At 39.4% G+C, this 22011-nt stretch overlaps 1 pseudogene; it reads left to right on the plus strand.

Annotated features, from left to right (window-relative positions):
• Window positions 1-1448: 1448 nt before the first annotated feature.
• LOC120439139 lies at window positions 1449-6560 on the plus strand (annotated as a pseudogene).
• Window positions 6561-22011: the final 15451 nt, after the last annotated feature.

The following is a 22011-nucleotide window of genomic DNA, read 5'->3' on the forward strand; positions in this document are numbered from 1 at the left end:
GCATTGCAGTGCTTTAACTGTAAAATTAAAACAACTATGAAACAAATAATTGATGTTTTAAACAAGAATTTGTCACAAATTCTTGTGTAATGTCTTTTACCTTCTGAACAGAGTAAGTGGGATAAAAAAAATGTTTAAACCGTGAGTGAAAACGGTTAATAGTTAATAAACCTCAACTCTCAAATCATTTTCTCACCTGTTTGCAATATAATTCTGGTACGTGAACTATGAGTGTAGTTCTCTGCAAAGGAAGCCTTCTGATAGTTGGAACTATTATCTGACTGTCTGGGGAATGGAGTGATTAGTTACATGTGAAAAATATGTTTCAACTGGATTTTAATTACTATGTTTCAACCAGAAGTAACTCAAATATAAACTAAAAAGTAAATCAATAGTATACTTGTAAGTTTAGTATTGTGTTAGAGTAGAGTATATTTTAAGTATACTCTTATAGACTGGAAAGGACATTATGCTAGTACAGTTATAGTGAACAAAAGTACATCTAAAAGTTCATTTCAAGTATACTTCTATATACTAAAAACGGGGGCCAATGTAGTCCCCAAGAAGCATTAGTAGTATACTTACTAGGTAACGATACTTAGACTGATTTCCTAACTACAGTGAACTAACCAGAAGTCTCGGAATATGCTCTGGTGGTCATTTTACACAAGTTCAGGTGTCACATCCATGAAACCTACACCACTAACCAGCATCAGTCCTACAACTTCACTCTCAAATTTAATAAATTCTGGGACAAGCAGAAACTGTATTTTTAGCGGTGCATTTTGCGGCAGGCCAGACTGCTATAAAATGCACTCTCCTTGTAGCACCACTTCATCTTGGTTCAGAAGAGATGTCCTGGATATACGTGATAATGTAACACGGGTGTTTTGTTTGTTCATGTTTAGCGCATTGGGTTGTGTTTTTAAAGCGAATGTTACGTTTTTAAAGCGTGTTATGCGACAGGTGTGTGTAGCACTGGTTACACATCTCAATGGGAGAGCAATAGTCGAGACCACACCTTTACCTGACGTACAACGTGACGTATGGCGCACACTTTCAAAAACAACAATGGCGGATAGAAGATATTGATCGAGGCGGCTAATGCTCCTTTCGCTGGTTGCCAACCACCATTAAATAACAAGAAGAAGAAAATATTGATCTGCTTTTCTTAGTTTTGCACGTTTAAGACGCAATTCAAACTCAAACAAAGCTGCAAAGCAGGAGAACAACATGGCCATCAACTATTCTGTGCCACAGATCCAGTTCGCTGCAGCACAGAGTGATAATGAGATGGTGGAAGAACAACAGAGACAATTTACGGACCGTTAAGATGTGCAACTTAGAAGTAGTCAGAGGTAACTGGATGGAGTTCAGTCAGGTTAAATGCACCGTTGATTGGATTATATCTGAAGATCGTATGCTATTTGTGACAACTCTGCTAGACTCCAAATTTCTCGTCCATGAGGGAGTATCTCAAAAGTAAATGAAACAACTAAACTTAACACTTTTTCCCTAAAACGGACTGACATGGGACACATTAAAGTTGGACTGACACCAGCTAATCAGTCTGAAGGTAAGTGTTTTTTCACTTATTCGAGAGAAGTCAGAAATGCGTTCTTATTACTGTTTGTTTTGACTTTTCAGCTACCGTGCCAGGTTATTTTTATTCAAATGCTAAGACAAAATATCAATATCTATGAATGTGGAGACTCAAACGACTAGTTAGGTAATAGTTGCCGATGGATTTATGAGACTTGATAGAAAGTTGGACGTTTGCAACAGGTGAATCGGTGAACTACCGAGGTTGCGCCCAAATGCTTAAAGCTGTTAGCTGGTCAGTGTTGTCAGATGTGCTTGTACTACCTGTACGGTGCGGAGTGCTGACTTAGTCAGGCTAAACCCATTAAAGCGTCGAGCTCAAATATCTTTTCATTTTTGTGCACTGCTCTCTTGTCTTTTGTCAGCACACATTTTCTGTTATTGAAGCCTTTTGTTAATAATTTTGATCATGTAAAAACTGGGAATTGGTCCCTATTGACAATACTCTTATTTTTTGCATTGCATTGCATTGCATATGTCATTTAGGAAAGGTAATTGGTCATTGAACTTTTTGCAACTATGTGTATTTGTAAATTTTGTGGCTTCTGTGCACGCAAATTTATATTGTTCAGTTTGCATGTTAAAAGCCACAAACATGTAGCTAACTATAGGCTTTCTTGTGGAACTGAGAACTGTCCTGCCACGTTCAGAACATTTTCTGCCTTTCATTCACACATGCCTAGGAATCACAGAACAAGAAGGGAGACCACTGAGGAGAAGTTCTATGAGTTCACGGGTGACCTCAGCTGTCAAGTTCCTGGATGTGGGTATGCTGCACAAAACTTTACAACTCTGTGCCCATCTCAGATTTCACATCAAAGACGGGAAAAAAGTATTATGTCCATTTGAAGATTGCTCTAAATACTTCAGTGTCCGAACATCATTTTCCAGCCGTATTTCTCGAAAGCATAAGTAGACAGTTCAGCAGTCAAGGGCAACAAGAAATTGGGGAATTTGCCATAATACAAGGACAGGACACAGTTAATCTATTAGAAGACAGTTGGCTTTGTGTAATTTAAAAATGCAGGCTAAAATGCTCTTACCAACCAGCACTATACAGAGCATCATAGAGGAATTTCAGGATCTTCTCAGCTGTGCAATGCACGATGTTCTTGCAGTACTGTCTGACAAACTGTCTTCATTTAATATTCCACAAGCAGAAGTGGACAAAATCAATCAAGAACTTTTTCATAGAGGACTATATATATCTGAGACACAGTAGGTTTCCTGACAAAGCTTTAAAAGCAAAACATCACTATTTGTTACATTATGCAGAGCTTATCCTTCACTTTGGACCACTCATTCGTTTGTGCACCCTTAGGTTTGAGAGCAAGCACTCGTATTTCAAAGCATGTACAAGTTCAGTCTTGCATAACTTTGTCAACTTATGCAAGACTGAACGGCATCAGTTACTGCAGTCCTACCTCTCAGTGGGCCAAATGTTTCCACCTATAGTCCAAATGATTGGAGAAACAAGTGATTAGAATCCTCATCTTTACAACGCTCTCATTCAAGAAGCTGTGGCAAACTTTGGATGTGTCAGCAGTTGTCTACAAAGGTACCAAGTATGTCAAAGGCTATGTTTCCATTGTAGATGACACTGATGATGGCTTGGTTTTTGGGAAGATAGCTGTTATACTTGTTAACGATTCTGAATTGTACTTTGTGCTCGAGTTGCATCACTCAGTACTTCTCATTGACCGTGGACTTCACTGCTTGCGTTGCCCTACAGAAAGAAGTGTTTGTGTAAATGCTGACAGTCTGATGGATTATTACCCACCACCACTTTATAACATGGCAGGCCTCTTTGTTGTCTCCCTACACCATTCAGTTTCCTCTTAATTCTCTTTCAGGGATGGAAATTGAAGAGGAACTCACAAGCCTCCTGCCGACACTAGACAGAGAGAAAATAATCTGCATTGTAGAACATCGTTATTGGTGTACAACAAAAAAGTAAGTGTTTGTGGAGGCGGAAGATCTCAAACCCTTTCTCACACCAATTCAAATATGTAAACTACTTCTTGCATTTAAAGGAGGTTTGTGTAGGTTCTGTACAAATCATAGACTTGAGTCTGTGATTTGAAGGTCACTCATAGACTCACATGTCACTGATTAGCTTTTTTTTCCCTTCACCATACTACACATGTACTTTAACAGTATAATATTGAAGAGCGTTTTGGGGCTCACATTGTCTGGTAGATACTTAACACGGAAAACATAAACAAAAGTAGACACTAAATCTAACACCATTAACCTTTCATTGGTAGTGGTACAACTAAGGGTTTGAAATTGTGACAAACTGTAAAATATATTGACTCAAGGTCTTTTCAATGCAAGACCTTGAGTTTGTAGTTCTTTTGCAGTCCTGGGATAGCTTCTTTTCATCTTCAGACAAGGTCCCCAAAACTGCCTTGCCGTTACTACTCAATCCTAATTGAAGGGTTCATCTTTTAGTGAGGACATATTTGTTGACATAGTAGCTTTTTAAGGTAGCTTTTCCAATGATCTTTATTTATTTTCTTAGATGGCAACAGACCAGAGAACCTGAATGACACCATTACTCTGGAGCCTTGCCCTGCTGTATCAGCTGAAACATCAAGCCATCCACCTCACCCCTCCTCCTCCACGTCCACCACTATGTACAACCATTACTCCAGCTCTTGGGTCTCACACTTACAGATTCCTTGGGAAAGATTTCCACTCCGATTGTCGCATGCAATCACAAGAGGGGACAGAGCTCATCCAGAGGACAGGAGAAGTATGGTTAGAATTGTTGTGGAGGCCATGCAAGTTCACTGCAGGAACCCTAAACGTGCATCTTGTGAAGAAGTTGCTAAAATCATTGTAAACAGATACCCTCAAACATTTGCAGATTTTACTGAAAAGGAGAAAGACTGGGTTGTGGACATTATTCACTACTAAGAAGCATCAAATCTAGAGTTGAACATGTTAATCGAGATAATACAACACATAGACTTCGTCAAACAAAGAGAACCAGGAATGAGGAAGACTACAGTCCCAACAGTAATGCAACCTCACCTAAAAAAGTTAGATGCCTTGTGGATAGCTATAGTTGTATATATTGGCAACCAGTTGAACTTCCTGAGGGGGAAACGCCAGCTTCTTTAGAGGAAAAGAAACACATCCTGTTAACAATTTTTAATTCACAAGGACCTGGAGCTGTGGAGAGACCTGATGTGGATGACTTCATGTGCCTCACATATATTTCTCAGCAGCAGCTTATCAACAGTTGTCCCTCACTTTCAGTAGCTGAAATTCAGGAGCAGTGGCCATTCTTGTTTACTCGGAAAGGTCTTTCGAACCACTTTTACAAACTCACAGGCATCGATATCAGTGAGCGCTTAGGTCAGGCCCTCATAACCAAAGGCAGAAGGATTATTAACTATTTCTCCAGCCAGAAGCTCAATAAGGACACTCGGTATAAGGACACTCATCCAGCAGATAGAAAGTGAGGGAGTTTTGACCAACAACAAGGTTGGCACAGCAGCCATACTTCTCATGATGAAGTATTACAAGGAAGATGAAGACTCCCTCTTTGTCTTAGCAGATGTAAGCTTCTTTTCATACAGCTCGATGTTTAATGCTGTTGTTTGCTGTCCTGTTTTTGTTTTGTTTTTTGTTACATAAAATGTCCTGGTCATTTTTCTGGCAGGAAACATCTACCAGGATGTCCCTTGAAGCAGAGAGCAACCTGCCAAGCACCCCAAGGCTGATTATGCTTGGTAAGAAGTCATTTATGAAATAGAGCTGATTAGACCATATTACAGTTTCTGTTTGGCACAGGAGCTTTTCGTGGACACGGGTCTCTGTTTTGTTAGCTCAAATTTCTGTAATTTCCTTTATAAACCAAGGTTGTTGGACATGTGTCTCAGTGAATCCAGCAAAGTAACAATATCAAATTTCACATTACTGATCAACATGGTAGTCTAGCTACACCAACAGCAGAAATACTAAAGTCAATACTGTAAAGTTTAACAGCAGCACAAACTATAAACTCCAAAATAACCATACAGTTGATTCAGCTCCAGTAATTTAATTGGGCTGACTCTTTATTAGGTGTGTTTAATGTGCAGAATAATTCCCAATTATGTACAATTCTAATATGTTAAAACGAACTTATGTACATAAGGCCATTAATAATTAACTGTACGTAGGTATTTGCTTTTTGATTATCTAGACAGTGTGAAGAAGTGAAGTATTGAAATTATTTTATGTTGCATAATGACAACATGTTGCCCCTATACATTTAAAGACAAAGTTCAATGACCGCCACCTGCTGGATGGTGAGTGCAGAGGGGTGTGTAATTGTTGAGCAGGACAAAGAGAACACCTTTGCTGATGCTGTCAGTCTTCTTTGGTTCATTCTATGTATTGAACCTGGAATACCAGGAGTCAGCGTGTGCGACATTGGAACTGATTCAGAGGTATGTTTGAACAGTCAGCTAATTGTGATAGATGATGAATAAATTATCCCTAAGTAACTCATTATTTCAAATCACAACTCAATGTTACTGTATGTTACTATTTATTATGGCATGTTTTAAGGTTTTTTGTAAGGATAAACCCTGAAGAGGGAACAAAATGTACCTCCAAGGTTGGGACAAGCAGAAAGACTGGGACCACTGTGAAGCGAAAGGTTGTTCACATTAACCCTCATGTCACAACTTTCCTCCAGTGGCTTACTGAATTTGAGTGGAGAACTTCAAATTAGGTAACTGTTTTTGCCATTTTTAGTGAATTTCTTGTATAATTTAAGTGACCAATGTGTTGTTACCTGTGTCTCCACAGATGATCCATGGCCCATGCTTTCTGGACATTTACACAAGACGAACAACAATGAAGACAAGCTCTCTCGCCATCTTGCAAGACGCTGTCTCTGTCCAATAGGTTTTTTGAGTGCAACAGATTTGATTTTTTTTTTCCTTCTTTTACCCGTTTGTTAAAAATTATTTCAGCTACTTACACTTTAATTGTCACATGTATTGGCTCACCCTACAAATCAATGAACTCAGTCCACAAAGCAAGGTCAGGGTTCAGTGCAGGTCAGTCAAGTTCCTTCACACCACACACACTCATCCATGTCCTTGTGGACCCTGCTTTGTGCATTGATTTGGTGGTGTGAGCCAGTATTTTGGATAAAGTGTATATACAGGCAGAAGTTTGGGGCTTGATATTATATTCATTACAATTCAGTTTATTTATATGGTGCCAACAAAATGAATGCAAGGCACTTCACATTGTAGGTTTAAGACCCTACAAAATATAACTAAGAAAACCCAACACTTGAGCATATGTTGTCTGCCATGATATGGATATGACATAATATCGTTATTGTTTGTATAACCATCTGAGAAAATAATGGATTACATGGTTCAGTAAAAACAAGTGCTTCCTCAATCAAAATATGTTTTCAGTTCTTTTCAGTTTTTGATTTTGGAAATGTGTATTTCAGTAAATCAGAACAGAAATAAAAAGTGGTGTAAAGCACATGAATTATTTTGTGTGTGTGTGTGTGTGTGTGTGTGTGTGTGTGTGTGTATCTATCTATCTATCTTGATCAATCGATCTTTAGTGGGTATATATATGTTTTTATATAAATATAAATAAATAAATGATACCTTTTTTTTGGAACCCTCCAGTCTCTTACAGTATGTTACTGTTTCCTTAAATTACGGTAAATTACGACGTGTTAAACAGTAAATGACCGCCTGTAGGAACCGCCTGTATCCTCTAGCAGCGATTAATATTTTTGGTACTGATGATGCGTGATAACGGTAAGTTACTGGTAAATATACTGCAGTTTATTACCTTGTAGCGGGCTTACAGTGACATACCGTGGAAAAACGGTAGTATACCAATTTCTTAATCACAGTATAATGTTACTTTGTTGACGTAATTTACGACATAACGACATAACGGTATCTCAGTGAGATACCGTAATAAAAACCGCTACGGTGCGTTACCATAATTTGTCCAAGAGTATTATACCACAACAGCAAAAAACGGTATCATCCTGCACAACGGTAAGCTACCGTAATATGGCGTCACGGTATGACGCTGGCAACAGTGATGCCAGTATGTTACCGTAAAGTGGAGATGAAAAGTCTAACAGTGCATGATGTGTGTTTTTCTCTTTTACCGAAATGTTTGCTTTAGCTAATGTAACTTTAGCCGACAAGGTCCAGCTTGTGTGTCATGACCAAACTTGACCTAATAAACTGACACATGACCTTTTTTATGGGTTTAATGTGGCACTGACCAAATCACAAGTATTGTGCCGCTAGCTTTAAGGTTGTGCACTCAACCACTGTTGCGATATTAGCAAGCTAACTCAGCTAATTAATAAAGCTTATTTCATATTGTCTCTGTACTTGTAAATTTCTTTCAAGTTCACAGGCTGTTGTATTTTGGTGGAAGTTCATTTTGGCAATATTTCCAATAACTGACTGGGTTCAAAAGAACTTTTGGCAGGACTCCGATGCTTGTTGTCATCTGTTTACCCCTATGTAATCACTTAAGTTGTTATTAACTGCTGCATGCTAAGCTGTGAGAGTGCACTGAGGACTGAGACAAAATATGGTCTACAAACCAGCATTATATTAGTTTTTATCAGATAGTCCTCCAGTGTGTTTATTTTTGCTTTAATTCTGTTGTGCAGTTATTTGTTACCCTGAAATGCTTTATGCTTAACAACAGCTCACTATTTTGACTTATTTTTGAACTCTTGTGATCAGTATGACTAGATTGTGTGAGTTTCCATACTAAAAGAGCTGTAGTGATAAAATAATTGGCATCAGAGACACTGATTTTTGGCATGGTTTTTTTTTTTTTTTTTTTGCATAATTTACCTTTTAATTAAACTGCATTCTCTGTATTGTAACAAAACTAACATTGTTTATATGTCAGAAAATTAGCAAACATGAATAAATGGCGAAAACAATATAATTATAACATATATTTTTATTTTACTTATTTTAGGTCTGTGAAGCCAAACTTGATGCTGGGGATTTATTTTTGTCAGTGGAGTCAAATGGTAAGTTACAATTTGGGCATTTTGTCATACTGGAAACACCACAGATTATATTGTAACTTAATAGCTCTGTAGAACAAATGATATAAAGACTGTAGTGTCAGGGTACTTCTTAAGAAGTAATATGGCACTATTGATGATCACATGCAGGTGGCATAAACTAAATATTCAGACCTGTTACCAACAACTGATTCATTAACAAAAGCAATGGAGCAGACTGTTTAGGTTCTTGTGGTTGTAATAACATCCATAACTGCAAGTTTGTCATTAATTTATTTTCACAGGTCTAGATGATCACATCTGTCTTTGTCATTTAAATGAGGTGGACTTGCAAACTTTGCGCTCTTTTGGGTAAATTGCTGTCCACTACATATACACAGAATGTGCACAGTATTTCAGATCTAAAAAGGGAGTATGTAATGGACTTGCTGGCTTTAATGTAAAAAGCCTGTTGTGTAACTTTAATGAGGCAGTTGGACTAAAACAGTATTGCTCATCAAGGTAAACATCTGAGGAATAAGGAAACTGTTACTTGTCCTTATACTCAGTGTTCTTTTAATCGCACATTTACTAAAGTTTTACATCACATAAGTCATTTTCACAATCATTCTACTTTAAAAGATTTCGAGACAGAGCTTATTGTTCTCTGAACTTCCTTGTTTGCTGAACGGCAGGTAAAGTGCATCTTTTGTATGTTTGCTTTTGTGTGTTTGTGTTTTCTCTAATGGGCCTCAGATGACCGTTTGCTTAAATTTGGGTCTCAAAGAATCTTTTTTTATTCTGCCTGTACTCCCCACCCCTCTTCTTCTATTGCTCAGGTTGAAGCAGAATTTGCCCGTCTTACATCTGTTGACCTGAAAGGGTTCCTTTTGCTGTGCTTGACCATTATGGAGAGGTTCGTGGAGCTGTACAAAATCAAGAGCGGCATAGGAGGGCTAACTAGGCTCATAAAATGCTTCAATGATGATGTAAGTGTTCAACTGCGAAATCTAATCCTTTGTTTAAGTTTTAGGTTATCCAGTTCAACTGATGAACTCATTGAAAGAAAGCTGATAAGTAAAGTCTGTCATCATATTTCACAACTGGACATTTAGTGTGGTAACTTTTACAGAATCTATGTATATTGGTGGTAGGTTGGATATCATATTCTACTTGAATGTCCTGATAAGCCTGATTCAAAATCTCCAATGATAATCATATATTGATGGAATTATGCATCAAAAGCTGTGAATTTGGAGCTGTCTACATGCTTCATAAACACTGTTTAAAAAGTGTTTTTGTTTTCTTTTGACTTCTTTGACCAGAGCCCTACACAAAGGAAGAGGACAGAGGACCTCATTTTCTAAAGGAAGATCCCTCACACACTTTCAAGACTGTGAAGGTTAGCATTGTTTCTTTTAGTAAATTTAATAATGACAGCACCACAGTGGATTTTAAATGAAACATGTGGCATCTATGAAACAATAGATGCCACATGATAACATGTGTACTTTTTCCTCACCAAATGTATTATTACAAGATCTTTGACACTGGATTTGGTCTGGGTTTCAGAGAAACTAACTGGCAAGCTAGCATTGATATTATTAGTGTCTTGTGTTTATTCATGTCTTCACCAGGGTCTTTGACATTTCGCTGCTGTACTGTTCACTTCAGCTTTACGTTTGATTTCTCACATTGTATATTGTAATGGCAGAGATATTAGGATATTTAAGGGGCTGCAGTGGCGGCTACAGCTGTGGGGGCAATACTTTGGTGAAATGTCCTGGACCCTGGAAAAGAGACTGTGTAGACTGGGTAAGCAATTAAAGGTTACTGGCCCAGAGTCATTGGGCAGCTGGGTAAAGGTGGATGTTGATATTCAGTGCCAATTATGCAACCTGTTCAGCCATGTCTATATGCTCTTTTTTCATGCTGTTAATATAGGGGGGAAAATAAACTTTAATCAATAAACTGATTAAAGAAGCATTGTCTATGGAGCCACAATCTGATCCTGTAGTGTAGCTGCAGTTTGAACATTTCATGTATTCTCAGCCAGATTTGGTTTAGAGCACAGCCAATATTTAGCATAAGTAAATTTAAATTGAAAATGTTGTTTGCATTCTGCAATTGAAGACATGCTCAGTTATTTATGAACATGATCTTTGTTTAAAGCAAGAAATGGATTTGTAACATGGGGGTGCATATCTCATTCTGAAAAAACTTTAACAGCTAATAAGTGTTACCCAAAGCCAATCACCATCATAAAGGCATCAGTATGGCTCTTCTTTGGAAAGACATGAATTCTTAAGCACAAGGGATATTGTGTAATTGTAACTGTGTAATTTTATTTTTATTTTTTTGTCTTTGAACCCTTTTATAGCCGACAGGTATTGAAGACACGTTTTCTAAGAGGATGAAAGTTGGCATTGCGATGGTGAAAGAAGAAGACATCATCGATGTGTTGGTTGTCCTTGAGGCGGCAGTAATCCTGTCTAATCTGAGGATGTCTCAAGTGCCATTTCCATGCTGATGGGCCTTCTTTTGCCCTCAACATAGACTATCCAAAGGAACTTAAGGGCATCTTTGAAGTCATTCAGAACGTCCTAATGAACATTGGTGGAAGGCAGTGCATCTCACTAGTGCATGGTCTAAGAAACAGACTCTTGCAGAAAGCCATGCAGAACTGTAATTGTATGCTCACAGCATACAGTTGCCTTGGTGTTAAGGACTGTTACATCCTGTGAGGCTGTGGGAGTGTGTGGGCGTGGTGTTGTCTTCTCCCTCTCCTCCTCCTTCTTTCTTGCCCCTCCCCTTGTCTCTCTCTGCCCCTGCCTTCTCCTTTAGAACACACCTGCTGCTCATCTGCCCTCGTTGACCATCAATTACCCTCAGAGGTGATATAAGCTGGAGGAGAGCAGTGTGGAGGTGGGAGAGGCTTCTGGTGGATTTTCCTCTGTGTTGGTCAGTGTGTGTTTCCAGCCTAGGTGTGGAAAGGCCTGCTCTGTGTGTGTGTGTGTGTGTGTGTGTGTGTGTGTGTGTGTGTGTGTGTGTGTGTGTGTGTGTGTGTGTGTGTGTGTGTGTGTGTGTGTGTGTGTGTGTGTGTGTGTGTGTGTGTGTGTGTGTGTGTGTGTGTGCTGGTGTGCGTGTGTGTGTGTGTGCGCGTGCGTGCGTGCGTGCGTGACCAGCCCCACCGTGCGTGGCTTGTTGTGAGTAGCTCAACTGGGCAGCGGTTTTGCTTGAGTGATGGTGGCCTCCATTACTTTGTTTGGCCTGCCTAGTTTGTGCTAATAGCAGCGTTGCTGTCTTTTTCTGTTGAAGCCTTATAGTTGTCTTCTTTGTTGAAGTGGTCACCATTCGCTTTGGGTTGACCTGTCTGAGTTATCATTAAAGCAGCGGTGCTGTCTCTTTCTGTTGTTACCATTTATATGATTATTGAGTTAATTGATTATAATAAAGACTCATTTTGTGTTAAATACCTCTGCCTGGCGTTCTTTTCATTTCAACCCGGATCCAACTGTTACTGTCCCCCACCCTCTTCGCCTAGCTTTCATGTGGGGACGTAACAAGGACAGTTTTTATTTTACTGTTTGTTTTTTTTATTCTTGCAAGTTCTCATTCTCAGTTTTGTATGTCACTAAATGACTACACTTTACATTCCAGATTAGACAATTACTCATTTGTTCATGGTTTAAGAAACTTATGTGAACAACAATATAATGGTGGACTTTGCAGATGCTTATCTCATGCAAGTCAGTAGTTTTTCCTTTGTTTTACAATTGAGCAGACTCAAACTAAAGTTTCTGAAATATCCATCTTATCAAATGTTTCAGAAGCATGCACTCATTTTCAGAGAGATTGGTTCTGTGGAATTTGTTGCAATTGTAAACGAAGACAAATACAAGAGTTTGATGTCTTAGTTGTTATAAACTGATCTTTACTGTCACTTATCAAAGGTTTTGTACTATTTTAATATTTCAAGTTTTATGCTAACAGGTGTGACTGAGCACAATGAAGTTTAAAAATTTTGCAAATGTAAAGAATAACTTTTCTAAAATAGCAAGTGTCCCGTTGATACATTACATTAATGCAGACTTTATGTTGTTACTTCACAAGAATCACTACTGCTCCTAGAGTATTGGTCAGAATTTAATCTTCACCCAAACTGGGCTCAAGACCAAGTTCAAATTTATTGTTTCACAGGGAGCAGCCTTTGAGTTTTGATGGATTGTGAGCCTGATGAGCTACGTCACTGATTTTTCTGTTTCTCAGATGACTAAGATGGCACAATAAATGGTGAATGTTGGGTGCTCATGAGTAATTGTCTTGTCATGTTCTTAAAACAAACTTTCTGTATGAAATGATCAGATAGACTTTAATGGAATCTGTGGGTTTTATTTTTTTTTTTCTGTAAACAACAGAAAATTAATTTAAAGGAATGTAGATATTTAAACCTGAGATCTAAGATAAACCTAACAGGTAGTTTTGCTGAAATGGATGATGGAAAGCTTAAAAAAAAAAGAAAAACTTAAGATGTTCAATACACAATTTTCTTTACATCCAGTCAATCAACTCTGATAATTAAAATGAAACTGATTTACAAGTTCACTCAGCTACCTTAAGGAGCTCAGGTAATTAATAAACTTAAATCAACTTAGCTAACAGATTATGTTAGTTAAGCTAAAATAGATTCCTAAGTTAAAAGAACTACTAAAGTATTTGAATTAACTAAAAAACCCAAGTCAACTGAACTAGGACAAGAGTTTAAACAATAGATTATTTTAATTTAGCTGAAAGGGTTTTCCCAAGTAAAGATGACAATTAAAGGAGTTGAACTGACTAACAAATCTCAGTCAACTAAACTAAGACAAAAGTTTAGACAACATGTGATTTTTCATCAACATAACATTTGGTTGTGTTACAAGAACAAACTCTATTTCTTGACTTAACTTAAAATTTTAAGGCAGCCCTGTACCTGATATTTTCAAGTTGAAACAAGTTATATTTTACAGTGTGGAGAGCAGCTGGGTCCTTTTTATTCCTGTCTCTCTGTAAATACTTATATTTTATGTTTAATGTTTTTCTGTTTGAGAATTTTAAAATTATTTCAAATACATTTTTATAATGACTAATGTCTCAGTTCTACTACACAGCAAATGTTGGCACACGACTTGACACATGTAGAATTTATTTCATATTATACTAATGACAGAATATACTAATACAGTGGGATGCAAAAGTTTGGGCGACCTTGTTAAAAGCCATTATTTTCCTGTATAAATCGTTGGTTGTTACAATAAAAAATGTCAGTTAAATATATCATACAGGAGACACACACAGTGATATTTGAGAAGTGAAAAGAAGTTTACTGGATTTACAAAAAGTGTGCAATAATTGTTTAAACAAAATCAAGCAGGTGCATAAGTTTGGGCACCACAAAAAAAGAAATGGAATAAATATTTAGTGTATATCAATGTGGGTGTCTCCTATGTGATATATGGGGTGCCTTTGTCTGGACGTGTTTCCCATTCAGAGCTCCACAGCAGAGAGGGAAGTTCCAGCGCTCCTGGAATCCCTCTGTGATGGACCGCCAGTCTCCAGGTGAAGGCACAGCCATGAAGTCGTCCACTAGACAGTCCCAGATGGCCGTCACTACCTGGGGGGTGATCTGGCACACCGTGGACACACCGACTCTGAAACTGAACGCGATGGTCCTGAAGGAGTCCCCGGTGGCAAGGAACAAAATTGTTCAAAATTAGTATTATGTGTACTGCAGTTACAAAATACATTATTCAAATTCCAAAATACTTTTGTGATGTCAGATTTAAATTACAAAACATAAATCTTACATAAAACATTTTGTAATTATAAGGATAATTACATAATATATATTAGATATAATATAAAACGGTCAGTTGTGTTTTGTTTTAACTTTAACATATCATAATTTGATTGGTAGCAACTTTTACCCCTACAGTGAGCCAATCACTCATAATTCCTAAACATGTAAATCAGGCAGGAATGAAGTAAGACATTAATAGAAATAAAGAGTTGTATGTTGACATGTAGCCCTTTCCTTGCTTAAATCACTGTTAATATTTTTGAAAAATTAACCTGTGATAAGACATAGCTTATCAAGATAGAACCATATAACTAAAGATGAACCAAACTGTTCACAATTTTATCTAGCTCTCAGTTTTAAGAAAGGCTGCTGACCCCTGTTATAGAGTCTGACAGCTGCGGGGATTATATACAAATATTCAACTATACCAGAATTAAACCAGGTCTAAATAAAAAAAGGAGTGAGTATCACTACAAAGATTAACCCACAGTGGTCCTCATACCACAGTTTGATATCAGCAAACACTGAGAGCATACACTGATATGACACCACAGCCATGCTATCATTGCAAACACTGATAACAGCATAAATCGAATCGGGACTTGATGAGACCTTTTGAGTATCACTAGAAATATTCTAAACAGTCTCCATACCACAGTTTGCTATCAGTAAACACTAGTGATGGTAAATTTGATTCTTTTTACTGAATCGAGTTTTAATGAGTCACTCACCAAAGTGAATCGGGTTTTTGAGTCATTTGAGTCACTGAGTCAGTTGACCAGAGAGTGCAAAAATGTACATTTTCACTCAAACTTAATTTGTTTCTCTTTTAATGTAAATCCTACTGCTAAGATGAGTGATTCTTAAAGAAAACAACTATTTTATATAGCAAAAAAGAGCAAAAGAATTTCTAAAGGGAACATTTCTTTTGTTTATTTTTATTTTATTAGTATTTTCCTTACATGTGTCAAATATATATTTTCTCATCTAAATGTCCACTGGCGCTGTGAGCCAGGGGGCGGTAGTGCCTTAACATTGGTTGCCAACCAAGAAGAAGAAGAAGTAGCTGCGAGCCAGGAGGGAGGGGTTAGCGAGTCATGAGTGATTCGCTCGCTCTATGATTCAGCACAGGAGGGAGGGGTTAGTGAGTCCTGAGTGATTTGCTTACACTATGGCCGTTTCTCAATTCTCAAGTGCGTACGCGAGTACGTACTCGCGTTCTCGGTGAGTACGTATGCTCGCCGAACGCGAGCACGGACTCGCGATTTGTACAATTGGAACACCTGCGTGCGTGATGATGTCACAGGTCCGGAGTTTTTACTGCCATCCCTCCTAATTTAACTGTGAGTAACATGTTATGAAGCTTAACTGTAATCACAGCCAAACCGGTTTACTCAGGAACAAATAAAACACTGAAATAAACCAAACATTAACATTTAGAAGTGATCTAAGTGACTTATATATCATTTTAAACCTCAGTAGTGAAACCTCTATTAATAAAAATAGTGTACATGTACATACGTGTACATACCTTAATAAAAACAAGCAGGTGAGATGTTAGAACGCTTTTATTTCTATTTTAGTGGACACTCAATACTATAGACAGCTGCTGGGGTTTCTTTAACCTGAGTAGTGAGAAGTCCGCGAGCGGTAGGGGCGGGTTGAAAACGATGTGCCGGGAGTCCGCTGTTGAGTTTTGGACGAAATGCATTCTGGGATATTTAGCTGTACCAAGTCCACACCGATGCATGCTCGATAAAACGGGCGGAGCGAGAACACATCCGGGACTTTTTCGCGTTCTCGGCTTGATGTGTACTTCGAATTGGAACAGTACTTGGTCTCCGACTGATGACGTATCACGAGTACACGAGAACGCAAGTATGCACAAGTACGCATATTGAGAAATGCCCCTTGATTCAGCACAGGAGGGAGGGGGTTAGTGAGTCATGAGTGATTTGCTTCCCCTACGATTCAGCGCAGGAAGGGAGGGGGTGAGTAGCTCAAATGTGCTGTTAGCATGTTAGCAGAGCGATGCTACTGTGAACCGAGGAGCTATTGTCTTGATGTGAGCTTCTACTTAGGGTTTTTTCTTCCAGTTCAGAGCAGGAATGTTTTTGTTAAGATACTGGATGTTGTGTTTTTCTTCACAATTTGAATTATAAGCTAGATATATTTCTACTAATGAAATTAGTTTGCTAATAGCAACAGGGATGAGTCAGTGAGTCAGTTGCGCTTGTGAATCATGATTCATGAGTCAGTAAAGTGATTCTCGAGTATTGAACGATTCGTTCATGATTCGCGCATCACTAGTAAACACCGACAGCATTCACTGTTAGCATACCACAGCCATGTTAGCAGTGTATAAACGATAGTTTAGCATATATTAGCACAGGTATCAATAAAGGACTACCGTATTAAACACTTTTACTAACCTCAGGCAGATGGACAGGCGCTCTGCAGGTGGGATTGAGCGCCTGTAGTTGGTGTCCAGGCGGGCGATGCTTGGACCAACGCGGGACAGCAGATCCTCAAACTGGGCGAGGGAAAGACGGTGGTATCGCTGAAAGCAGCCGTCGTCCAGACGCAGCTCCTGGAGCAAATGGTGAAACTCACCAAACTGCTCACGCCTCTGGAGGACCTGATGGACCCAGGTACGGCGAGGACGTCCTTTACGCTGCTGCTCTGCTCTCCACAGTAAATAGAGAAGGGAGACTCTCTTCAAATGGTAGCTCGACAGCTGCCACCTTGCAAACATACCGTCTGGCACAACTTCCTCCCACATTTCTGGTTCACATGAGTCAAAATGGCATATTTAGAGCGATTAATTCGCGTTTGACACGCGTCGAGGTGCGAATTTGCACGTGTCAAGTTAGGGGCGTCTGCCGCGTTTTTGTTCGGGTCTATCGCGTTGGGTTTGAACACACCGTTACAACAGATGGAGCGCCGGTGTTGTGCGGTGAAAAAAGCGGACTAGTCAGCAGGATGCGAGTAAAGATGCAGGAGGAGAACTGTACCGGTGAGTTAACAGCATATCACTGCATCATACACCAGGAAAGGCTGTGTGGTAAAGTCCTAAAAATGGAGCATGTAATGATCACCGTAGCGCAAAACCGTACATTTTATCTGAGCTAAAAGTTTAAATCACTGTCAATTTCAGTCTTTTATGTGGAAATAGATTCAGAGTTTGCCGACATTCCTTATCATACAGAGGTCCGTTGGCTGAGTTGGGATAAACATTCTCAATCGAGTTTTTGAGCTCAGCAAGGAAATCTGTCAGTTCATGGACAGGGCATGTATGATGCGGTGAAGGCATTTCAAGTGAAGCTGTCACAAATGCACCAGTGCAACTTGCCTCACTTTCCCTGTTGCCAAGTAATGTTAAACCAAATCAGTGGACTTTGCTGAACTGCACCTGTGCAGATTCAGATGGAGCTGCAGTGTAATGGGACACTCAGGGCAAAGTACGACACTGAATGGCCCGCACAGTTTATTAGTTCCATTCCTGAAGCAATGCCCCAGCTCCGTCTACATGCAGCTCGAACCTTGTATATGCTTTCATTTAGTTTTTCTGGGGGTTTTGGCAGCATGTTCATATTTCTAACTTGCATAATTTTGACAGGATATATTTTTATGAAGAGCAAAATATTTAAAGTTAAAGTTTATTTTTTTAAGTTTATTTAATCTGGATTAATATTCCGGTCTGTTTTTATTCATATTTATGTTTAAAAAACATTGTTTTAGTGTGTTCAATAAATGTTTATCTTGTTTGGCCCGCGACCTAAAGTGAGCCTTGAGTTTTGGCCCCCTGTGCAATTGAGTTTGACACCCCTGGACTAGATGTTATAGTCTCTGATATTGCTTTAAATGGAGAGAATCTTGAGGGATGGCTGTTATGAGGAAAGGCAGCCCAGAAACTTTACCAGCAGTACACATCGTTGTGTGCCTCAACTTTCGATCTTTTACCCAAGCTAATCTGCCGGGGGGTTTTGGGGGGTTTTTTTGGGGGGGGGGGGGTCTGATCTAGATTATCATATTAAGGTTTGGGACACATCATCAGTAGTGGACCTTTGATTCATTGCGTGTTTCGGCCATTATCACTAGTGACCCTCGTCCAAGGAGGCCCTGCCAGGGTTGATCAGGCCCCAGAGTGTGTCACTGGTTTATGTTAAATTGTTATTTCTCTTCTTCTTTCTTCTGTTTAGTTTTCAACAGTTTATTTTCTCCTATCTATTCACTGCAACTGAGAAAAAATACTTACCTCTTTAGCATTTATGGAACCTCACTTCTTCAAAGTGATAGAAAAGGTGATAGAGAGGAGTAAGACAAACAGGACAGGATAGGAGAGAGCAGAGAAGAGAGCGGGAAGGGGGGCGCCCGATCTGGCTTCCCACACCTCCCCGCCGGATCGGGCTGCACGTTCTACTTCCCCACTGCCTCCCAGAAAAGGGAAGAAGAGCGGAATATGTTCTTTTCTCTGGCGTTTAGCTGACTGCCTTAGCTGTCCAAGTGATGTCAGCTCTTTTTAACTATAGCCAGTGACTGGTCCTCTCAGCAGTGTTAGCTAATTCTCTTATAGCCTGCAATTGCACCTGTCCTCTGATCTTAATCTCTCTAAGCAGTTTTGCTCTTGTTCTGGCAACAAAGCCCCTGCACCCCACTTCCACAAGGCGCACCTTGATCTTCCAGTCTGTCCTCTGCCTCAGCTGCCATACCACAGCTTCTTACGCTCAAATGCTTCCTCAGTTGCTTCCTCCCATGGTACCATACACTCCTTCCCTGTTTATAGCCCTTCACTGTAAATAAACTTCCTTCATTTTAACCCCCAAGCCTCTGTGTTTTCTGCTCCTTGAGTCCACCCGTAGCTTCACCTAACAACAGGCTATCAGCCTGAGCCCTACTGGGAAAAGGTGGAAAAGTGACCCCCTCACCTGGGACAAGAGGACCTTCAGAAAAGGGAGTCCTGGCCAGGTGTGGCAGAACAGCTGAAAACCAGGGCATGTGGGGCCACCAGGATCAACCTCACCTTCTTGGTCTTAACATGGCAAAGGAATGACTGGAGGAGGGAGTATGGAGGGAAGGAAAAAGGGTTTGCCAGGTTGTCACACGCAGGGAGAGGGACATTTCAGATTACTATTAATTGGCAGATGTCTCAACCTGTAGATTATAGTACATATGAGTCTAGTGGTGCACGCCACCCCCTCCCTGTACCCCCCATCTTTGTTCTTTGTTTCTCTGAGCAGCCTGCGATGACTGCATGTGTGTAAAAGACTGTTTTTGGTTTATTTTTATCTGCTGAAAATCTGATACCACAACATTTCTGTCTGGGCCTCCAAGAAAAGAGGAAATGCAGCCTGTGGTTTCAGCCTGAAGTCTAACGTTTGTCTTCTTTAAAGTCAACACAGCACAGTGGAAATGTGCAGGTATGACAATGTGTGAAAACAGGTTAAAAGTAGCTTTATTGTGGTGATGACACATGCTGGACTAAAGAATAAATAAAGCATGTGGGCATCAAGAGAAACGGTGAAAAGCTTGTTTCTCACGCTCATGTCTTTAAGAGTCTCTGCATGGACGTGCTGTAAATGTTCATTTATCTCTGAAATAAAATCATCCATCACTCTCTCTGTCCACAAAATCATATACAGACATGTTTTTCTGCTTGCTGCAACTTCCAAACAAGCCAGTTCCTCACAGTATAACACAAAACTCAAAGTATACAAAGTATAATCACTGCTTTGTAACCAGCCAGTAAATTATCTATACATACGGAATACATGTACCTGCGTTACGTATTTAACCTCCTAGGACATCACATTTTGGGTTATTTAGACCAAAATACTCAATTTTGCTCTACAAGGGCCTGATATCCACTTACGAGGACATTATACTGCTACTGTTCTATCAACATTTTAAACTAATATCCTCATATGTGGCTCTGATTTTTCATAAAAAACAAAAATAAGGTAAAAAAAAAAAAAATCTGGTAATTCTTTGTTTTTACATTCATTGGGCCCCAATATGCCCAAATATCAAAGAGAAATTAAGAATGCATGCCGTGGAAGAGTTCGGGTCTTAGGAGGTTAAGATACAATATATGAGTAACTGTATTCCGTTACAGTTACCGTTTAAAAAGGTGGCATTCAGAATACAGTTACTTTGTTGAAATAAATGGATTACACGGCCGTCTTTTCCTGTTTCATATGTTAGGCTATGCCCTCTCTATTTATGGTAATTCCACGCCGGTGGAAACCCAAACAAAACACGCACTGAGAGCATCTAATGCCTGTGTCTCAATCTCGCTGCCCGTGTTACCCTTACTTGCAGTCCACATAATGACATGAAGAAATATTTTTAAAAATTATTATTAAAAAAATATTTCATATGAAGGCAATATGCAGAGTGTTACAGCCATAGCTCTAAAGAATGTAGCCTCATGGGCAGTGTAGTCCGTGCTGCAGGGAGAATGGACTGCCATACCTGTTATGTGTCTGTGAGCGAGGGAGGGAGAGAAAGGAGAGTCGAAAAGTACAAGTTGTCATCGAGCAGAAACGGGAGATGAAGCATGTAAACATAATAATAACCACTGCAGCCAAAAAGTTTTTGGCTACGAGCCCGACGTATTAGCCAGAGGTCTCTTTACTATGGTTTGGAGCCGCGGACCTGTTTTATATATGTGCGGAAAAGTTTTCTATACTAGATCGCTGCAAAACGTGCAGCCTTACGTAATGTTACTCATTTTATATTAGGATTGAAAAATCTAGTTGGTATTGGTATGGCGAGTAACCTTCAGTATTCATAATAAATCACAAAGCAATAGTACATTCATGTAGCTGTAAAAAGCATAATAATATATTAAGTAACCCAAAGTATTCAGAATATGTTACTCTCATTTTGGGGCACATATTCTGCAATCTGTAGTGGAATACATTTTAAAAGTAACCTTCCCAACACTGAGTACTGATACTAATGTGTCTGTTTGGCTGGTGTTACAGAAATGGTTCCTACGCCTGTGATGATGTTTGTGAGTATGTGTAGATGATACTGCAACAAACTTTAATCATAACCTTTGTAAGAAAGTGTTTTACAGCATGAAGGATGAAGGCTGTGTTATCATGCTGTAACGATAATTAATTCTATAGACTGTCTTATGTTTTGACTGAGTGAAAAGCTGAGGTATATGACTTGCTCATATTGAGATGACTAGTGAATCACAAAGTAGGGGTATCGAACACCAGGCCTCGAGGGCTGGTGTCCTGCAGGTTTTAGGTCTCACCCTGGGTCTACACACCTGTGATTATTTCATCACCAGGCCTCTGGAGAACTTCAAGTAATTTAGCCATTTAAATCAGCTGTGTTGGATCAAGGACACATCTAAAACCTGCAGGACACCGGCCCTCGAAGCCTGGAGTTTGACACCTTTGCCTTATAGTATTCACTGCTCTGTTGTCCTTCTGGACTCTAATGTGGGCGGAGCCTATAGTAGCTGTCATAGTGTGAAAGATGAGGTCCACCTACACAGGTCATGGAGAGACAGACAACCATT

Source organism: Oreochromis aureus, linkage group 3 (genome assembly GCF_013358895.1).
Source record: "Oreochromis aureus strain Israel breed Guangdong linkage group 3, ZZ_aureus, whole genome shotgun sequence".
In the NCBI taxonomy this organism is placed as follows: Eukaryota; Metazoa; Chordata; class Actinopteri; order Cichliformes; family Cichlidae; genus Oreochromis; species Oreochromis aureus.